This window comes from Ambystoma mexicanum, chromosome 5p, assembly GCF_040938575.1.
Source record: "Ambystoma mexicanum isolate Mex_15411 chromosome 5p, UKY_AmexF1_1, whole genome shotgun sequence".
Taxonomy (NCBI): domain Eukaryota; kingdom Metazoa; phylum Chordata; class Amphibia; order Caudata; family Ambystomatidae; genus Ambystoma; species Ambystoma mexicanum.
In genome coordinates, this window is record NC_090930.1 from 900,971,507 (window position 1) to 900,980,456 (window position 8,950).

The window sequence follows — 8,950 nt, forward strand, 5'->3', positions numbered from 1 at the left end:
ATAAATAATCTGAAGGGCAGCAGCGTTGGAACATTCTTGGGACATTGGCGCCAATTCAACACCTAGTGAGAGTCCTCTGTGATGAGGATGAGCCATACCGGCAAGCTCATTTTAAACAAAAAATGAAGCCCCATGGAGCCCAGTCGTTATGGCGACTTGAGAGAACTCCTCCTCTGCCACATTAAGATCTTCTGTTCATTAGGACTCCACCTCTGTCTCTTCAACATCTGCTGCACCTAGAGCTACATCATCACCAGCTACAAGTGCACCCTCAGCTACTACCCCATCATCAAGCAGCAGTACTCAACCTCCTCCACTGCTATCAACCCACAATCTGTTGCTGTATCAAGTTATGTGCTGAATATATCACAATTTAGTCCTGGTGGAAGATGTCATCCCAGCTGGAATGGGTAAGAAACACCAGATCAACTGCCACCACTCTGCATTGATTTTAATGTGGCAATTTATGTTCCCCTTTTTTTTCAAAATAATATCAACTGAGAAAACAACAAAATCCCCAAACATATATTTTCTTTTTTTTAAGCCTTTGGTATGTGTTTGATCGTTAATGGCATTCCCTTCCCAGTTACACCCTCCTCCTTTCCACTACGCCAAAACTCTAAGTTATAAAAATCGACGAATGAAAACACAGACTGCAATAATAAATCAGTATGTCTTATGTGATATATCTTTTGCAGCCTGTGTTGGTGAAGTGCATTTGATTATTATTATTTTTTTTTGTTTTTTTTGTAGCCACGGGTATACACATATACGTATAGATGCAAATAGCAGTTAATTTCCCTGAGATAAATCCTTTGTTTCCTGGATCTTAGACTTCAAAATCACAAATATAGTATGTATACATCCTTCTCACCTCTAGCCGAAGTTTGTTTGAGCAGGTATAGGTCCAGATATACATGTTTTTCAGTTTGTGAAAATAATTTGAGTATCCGTGCATGTGTTTCGACCAATACCATCACATGTTTTATTAATGCAGCCATACCCGAACCTCCAAAGCTCGTCATCACGTTGGATGCTACGGTAGCCAAAGAATGAAATTATGTTTAAAAAATAAAATAGTATTTACATATTTATATATGTGTATGATAGGTAGTCTCAACAACTTATATAATTGTGAACTATTTTTATAAGTTAAATACATATGCAGAGTTTGACACATTGTTAGAATAAAATAAGTATATTGTTGGGAACAATTTATTTTGAGTAAAACCACAAATACTGTTTTAAGCGTGAACCATAGATGTTATCAAGGAACACAGCATTTCCTTCATCAGGGGTAGAGAAGGTGGGGATAAGGTGGATGGGCAAGGGTACAGAGAGAGGGGTATAGTGGGTGGAGGTAGAGAGGATGGGTATTGGCTGGGTGAGCGGTTTCAGCCAAAATGACCGAATCTAAATGACCTAACCAACCAAAAGTCTGAAAGAAGGTACCACCAAATGTTCGACCTTCTAAAAGGTTGAGTTTTGGTTGGGTAGTTCATTTGGATTCAGTTTAGGGCTGCGGGGGCTGCGGGGTGTCCCCCAGCCCCTGCTTACTATACTGTGAGCGGGGGTTGCGGGAGTGTCCCCCACAGCTGTCCCACTGTCCACAAAATACAAAAAAGGCTGTGGGGGCTGCAGGGGTGTACCCGCAATACCCCGCTCACTATACTATAAAGTATAGTGAGCGGGGGTTGCGGGTACACCCCTGCAGCTGACCCGACAAAAGACATTAAATAAAAGAAATAAAAGAAAAGGACCCATGCAGTGCCGGTTCCCGATCACAGAAGTGAAAGGGAACAGGCATTGCAGGGACACGGCGAGACAGAATTGAAGGTAAGTAAGGGGGTGGGGAGTGGGGGTGTGGCATGGGTGTGGGTAGGCTTGTGGGTGGGGGTGTGAGTAGGGGTTTGGGCACGCGGGGAATGCCCAGCGGAGAAACGACTGAAGATTATTTTGAACAAATAATCTTCGGTCGTTTCTCCTTTGAACATTTCCACCGCGGAATAACAACGCCAAATCGGCTGAGCAGGGATAGGGAAGGTAGAGTAGGGTAGTTAAGCTGGGGTAAGGAGGGTGAGGGTAGGGTAGGTAGATTGGGAAAGAGAGGGAGGGTGCATGGTGCAGAAGCATGAATAGAGTTAGTAGGGGTCGGGTGGGTAGGAGTCTAGAGTGTCAGGGTAGGTTGGTAGGGGTAGAGTGGGTGTGGGTAGGGTCTATGGTTGGGGGTGATGTTGGACACTTTTATGGATGTGTTGAGAAGAGTATACTTTGCTTCTTTTGGTCTGTAAAAATACTTAGAGAATATCCTTTATGAAATACAATTAGTTACTGTTGAATACATGTTTAATTTGTGTGACCCTCATAAGTAGTACATTGTATGCACAACATTTTTGTATGGTAAACTGTTGTTGTTTTCACATGTAGCAATCATTGAGTCATTGGAAAAAAAAATCCAAGGTGGATTGAAAAAACAAACACAGTCTAAGTTTTACATGTGTAGGTTAATAAAATCATGTGGGAAATGGAAGTCTTCTTATCTATAAAAAATAAAAACACATTTTAATCAAAAATATACATTTCATAATGTGGGAAATATGTGGGACATATGTGGGAAATATGTGGGAAATATATATATATATATATATATATATATATATATATTACACGGCCACGGTAGTGGCCATGTAGTTATGGTTAAGTTGCTGTTTCCATAGGAAGAGCACTTTTTGGGCGGCTTATAACTCTGCTCCCCTGGACGAATCCTCACCAAACTTTGAAAGTATATGGACCACTCTGAATTTTTCTGCAAAGTTTGGTGATGTTTGGTCCGGGGGGGGGGGAGGCTATAAGGGGGGTTCCCAAAACGTCTTTTTTCCCATAGACTGAATGGGGGAAAACATGTGCGCACGCCTACAGGCCAAGCCGCTGGATGGATTTTCAGCAAATTTGCGGCAGGGGCAGGATCTTGGTCCCGAAAGCGGGCTTTTGTAAATTTGAGACAAAAAGTATGTCTCTAAAAATTAGTGATATCTATGTCTGCTCCGTGGTTAAACTTCCCTGTTCGCTCCATGGACAAGAAATTGATTGGCTAATCCATAGCGTTATGTCCGCGGACATGTACCGCCTTCAGTGATTGGTTGTGGAACAGCGTGAAGTTCGTCAGATTCTTTCGCTGCACCCGCCAGATTTCGTTCGTGTTTTGGTGTACGCAGACATCTCCGGTAACACATATAAAACAAGACACCACTTCACTTGTTTCCCTTATGAAATACTGTTTTGGAAGGTGAGCGTTAATTAGGCTGGATTGGGATGTGGCAGCAGGAAGTCAAAAAGTGGTGTTTTCTTGTCACCAAAATCATACGGTAAATCGAAAGTTGGTGCTCCATGTACGGCGAAGAATTACTACTTTTGTTTTACATCTCTAGACAAGATACCTAATATCAAAAATACACAATTTAAAAAAAAAATATCAGATTTTAAAAAAATATCAAGATTAAAATATCTGGGTCTCAATCATCACAATCATTACTATTGTTGCAGTAGTGCCTGGGTCTTAGGGGCCATTGTGCTAGACTAAGTAGACCACGTGGTTGCCACTCGCTTCTTACGTGGATCCACTTCTAGCAGTTCTTGACAGGCAGAAGGATTTACTGCAAAAATACATATAATTCTGGATCAATGTTAAGCCCATTGGGCCTCAGTGTGTCAAACTTGCAAATCAGAGACGCCTCCAGTTGTCTCAACTTCAGCTCTCTATTGGCCAGTCGCTTGTGTATTGGAACATGAGCAAGACCCACAAATGTCATTTCATTTACATTTCCTCCATGCTTCTCCAAGAAATGTCCTGTCAATGGATTCGTGACATCCCCATTTTTAATCGCTCTATACTGCTGCAGGATGCGTAGCTTTAGAGGCCCTACAGTTGAGCCAATATAATGGAGGCCACAAGTACATGTGATGGCGTACACCACAAATTTATTGATGCATGTCATTTTATGTTTGTACTTCCATCCCATCCTGTTGTGACCAGTAAAAGGTAGTTTTGATACAAAGTCACACATTTTGCAATTTGCACATTTGCGAAAACCTACCACATTTCATTTCAGAAATGAGCTAGGGGATTTGGTATCTGTGATGGCTATACTCGGATAAAGCAAATTCTTAAGAGTTGGGGCTTTGTGGTATGTTACATTTGGGGTATTACCTAGCACTTTTTTCATATCAGGATCAGTTAAAAGAACATTCCAATGCTTTTTCATAATGCGTTTGATGTTTTGAGCTTGATGGTTATAAACTGTAATGAATCTCATCTTTTCAGCTTTTTGTATTTTTACAGGTTTTAAATAATTCAGATCTATTGATACCTTCAGCTTTATCAAAGCAGTCTGATACCACTTTCTTGTTGTAACCTCGTTCTACAAATCACCGACCTATGTGTTAAGCTTCTATTTGGTAGTCCGTTTCTATACTACAGGCCCTTTTTGCTCCCAAAAACTCACCATAGGGGATCACATTTTTCAATGAGGTGGGGTGGTGGCTTTGGGCATGCAGTGTAGAATTGAAGCTGGTTTGTTTCCTGAATAGTTTGGATGTTAGTATATTGTTGACTACCATAAACAGAACATCCAGGAAAACCAGTTCTTTATTACTTGAAACAGATGTCAATTCTAGATTGTAATCATTGACATTTAAAGTTTCCACATAGTTATCCAACTGTATCTTGGTACCGTCCCATATTATAAATAGATCATCTATAAATCGGTACCAGATGATTATGTGCTTCGTAAACTTCTCCATTTCTTCTGCCCATGCCACTTTTGATTCCCACCACCCCATATAGAGGTTGACGTAGGTTGAGGCCATGCAAGACCCCATCGCCGTCCCTTGTGTTTGCTTGTAAATAGAGGACTTGTGCAAAAAGTAGTTGTGTTCCAAACAAAATAGAAGCATTTCTAACAGCATTTAATTATGCTGGTGGTGGCTAATAGATCTGGATTCCAAAAAAAATCTACATGCTTTAACCCCTGCTTTATGCTTTATCAAGGTGTATAACGAGACAACGTCAAGTGAAACCCGAATATATTCGGGTTCCCAATTGACGTTTTCAAGTTTAGTCAGAAGATCTGAGGTGTCCCATATGTAGGAACTGAGGCTAACAACAAAGGGTTGAAAAATGTAATCAAGAAATTTAGAAGTATTTTCAAGAAGACTACCCATAGAAGAAACTATAGGACGGCCATGCCGGTCAATAAGACTTTTGTGAGTCTTTGATCCACATATACAGTGTGGGCCTCATTACAAGGAAGGTGGGAGGGGGTTTACAGGGCTGGTAGAGCTGCCGGCCCAGTTAACCCCCTACCGTCTCATTGCGCGGTCTGCTCGCGGGACCCGCTAAGGACGTCTGGTTTTTCCAGACGTCCTTAGCGGGTCCCGCGAGTGGTCCAGCATGCTAACAAGGGGCCCATCATTAACAGGCCCATTGTTAGCATGCTCACCATTTCCATTGAGCCCTATGGAGGCTCAAATGGGAATGGGGATGTACCGGGTCCAGGTTCCCTGAATGGGAAAATACCCAGCCCTCCAAGGTCGGAATGGCCCGGTATTTCCTCATTCAGGGAACCCGGACCCTGTACCCAGAATGGGGGTAGCCATGCCACAAATTGCGGGGCATGGCTACCCCCAATGTCATAATGAGGCCCTATGTGCTTTTACTTTCAATTTTTCTAACTGAAAATTTGCCCCTGAAAAGCTCTGTTTTGGGAGAAAAGAGGTAGGAATTGGGAAGGGAAAAACACTAGGATTCATACATAAAACAACAGGTATTTATATGTAGTACATTGTTTGGTGTTTTTATCTTCTAAAGAATAGGGTAAATAAAAATGGACACTTAAAAATATGCCTAGCTTTGGCAATTGGCTGTATATTCTGAAAGAGCCTTGCCCAAAGCGTCTAGTGTGCCACCTCCCACCTTGATCAAGTGATGACAGGTTTTGCCCATCATGATGATGTTAGAAAGATCAAGTGCAGGCACGATGGACTGAGGTTGGTGTTTAGTTGTTGGAAAATAGCTAGTAATCATATTGGAAGTCTGTGGAGCAGATGATAAATTCTGCTGTGCTGATCTTGCTCCATGTGCTTTGGCCGTATGTTTCGCATAAGCCTTCCTATTTGAATCATCCACTTCATCCCAATGAATGCGGACAAGATGTTAGATTAACGTGGATGTTCCCAAGCTTTGTGACAGCTTGTGCAAAGGTCCCCTCCGCAAAACCTTACAACAGAAATTGCACATGACCTCCCCAATCTCTTTTTTGCTGTGTTGGTCCTTTACTCAGAAAAATTGGCAACTGTCCGAATTTCTTTTGTGTGCACATTACTTCTTCCGTGGTGATAAAGCAGGAGCCACCTAAACCACCTGATCATCACTGCTGGTCATAGTCATTTTAAAATGCAGGACCCTGGAGGAAAAGTAAATAGTGTAAGGACTCTGCCACTTAATATCAAAAAGCTTTAAAAAAATGACAAGCTAAAATAAAAATAAAATGAGTAACTACAAAGTGCAATACAAAAGAACAATGTTATAGGAAGAAGAAAGTTAAAAACGGAATGGATACATCAAGGTCCTGCTATTAATAATTCCTGAAGGGTTACAAAGAAGTTCACCCAACAAGAGACGAAAAGCAATGACAGAAAACAGGAAAGAGTTGCTTAGGATAGGGTATAGCTGTGGTTATACCATATAGTGAACCAGAATGTGTTTTGCATACGTGTGGGTACGCCCAAGCGCAATAATGTGTTTGGGCCAAAATTATTGACCAATCGCCTGAGTGAACGAGGAGACGAGCCTGCATGTGGGCATAGCTGTGTCAAGAGAAGGCCAAATTCCTTTAAAATCTGTGTTCACACAACTATGTGGCATTGCACCGATTTCCCAATCACATACTGCAGTACATTGACGTGGATACACGCATGCCGTACGGCGAAATCCGCACATGAAAAATTACCCAATGGGACGTTCAGCTTCATCATTGCAGCTAGCTGTGATCGAGCCTGTGGTGCCAGCAATTCATATGATGCACAACAATAATAGCACACCTACACATGACTCCTGGCTGTGTCAGCAAACAGAACAATCACACGCTGTGATGTATTTACACGGCTACGCCCATGCCGTGTAAGAAAATCCGTGCATGCAAAATCACCAAATCGGATGTCATGCGTCATCATCATGGCTACGCATTTTTGCACCTGATGCACCAGCCAATCATATCACGCGCTGCGGCTGTGCATCTACATGTGATTCCTATCCATGTCAACGGTCCAATCATACTTTGTGTTGTATTGACGCAGCTACGCCCATGCTGTATGATGAAATCATTGCACGCGGCAGAGCGTAGCTGTGAATAATCATCCCACCCACAAAACAAATATTTTATATTGATCATTGCTACTAGTGCTTGTTAGTGAAAGGTTTATCTAGTAACTGCAAGAACTTTTAGCACTTTAACCCTTTAATTGTTTATCCTTTTAGCCATTTTTAACCTAATCATCTTTTCCCTTGTCTTGTCATTTGTTCAGTTTGTCTATTTTATAAAAACATTTTTTCTTCTTTTGTTAAAAATGTTTTCATTTTTGTGGCATTGTCTTTTTTGTGCTGTCATTTTTGTGATTTTACATGTTCCTCCCCAGCTGGACATTTCAACATGTCGAACCATTACAACAGCAGCAGCAATGAAAATGTCATCTGATCTTTGTTCCCAATCCATTGCCACCTAGGAAGAAAGCCACTTGAATAAAAACCCTTGGAGCCAGTTGGAGATATTTCAATGTCAAAGAACAGTTCTCTAAAAAGTAGTCGGAGGATGTACAATGCACATTTTGCATGAAGTCTCTAAGACATGGACCATTAAATGTGCAACCGCAAAGCCTTGGAACATCTGTGATGATCAATCATCTGGTGAGAGTGCATTGGGATGATGTGGACGACACATATCGGCAATCGCATGAACAAAACAAACTTAAAATGCATGAGGCTCATAAATTACTTGCATGAAAATCAGCACCACCTCCAGCACCTGCATCTACCAGTGGGACATAAAAGACAAATGAACCCTCAATTTATGCAACAGACTCAACTCCACCTGTTCCAATTTACCAGCTCCCAACTTATCAGTTATGAGAATGATGTGTGAACTATGCCACCAAAGCATAGCCGTGGGAGGTGCCACAACTATCTCAACACCAGATTAACTGTAATTCTTATGTTTATTTTAAGTGGCAATTTCTTCCCACCTTTTTTTGAGAAATAACTTTCAAAAATTAAAAACAAAAAATACCAAACAATCTATGTTCCTTTTTAATTTGAATTCCCTTTGTTATATATGTTTCATCCTCATGTGTTTTCCTTTCCTGTTCCATCCCCCCTCAATTCTTCCCCTAAAACTGCCCTTTTTGGGCTCCCTCAAAGTAACAAAAATAGATGAAATTGAGCACATACTGCAAAAATATATTACAATATCTTTAGGAATATATTTTATGCAGTTTGAGTGACTAAAATAACTGTGGTTATAATGTTGCAGGATGAACTTGTAGCTCTGGATATAATCACTAAAGTCGTTGCTCACCTTAGCCGTTCCTGTGTACACCTGCATCTTATTGGGTGGTGCTCTATCTGTGTGCTCTATCTGTGGCTATAAATAATTATGTAAACAGAAATATACATATGCTTTTTGGGCGGCTTATAACTTTGCTCCCCCTGGACGAATCCTCACCAAACTTTGCAAATAATGTATATTAGTACATTTTAGTGAGGTTTGGTTCAGGGTGGCCAAAGTTATAGGGGGCTCCCAAAATTTATTTTTTTCCCTTAGACATAATGGGGAAAAACTTTGCGTATGCCTACAGCTCAAACCGCTGGACGGATTGCCACCAAATTTGCAGCAGGAGC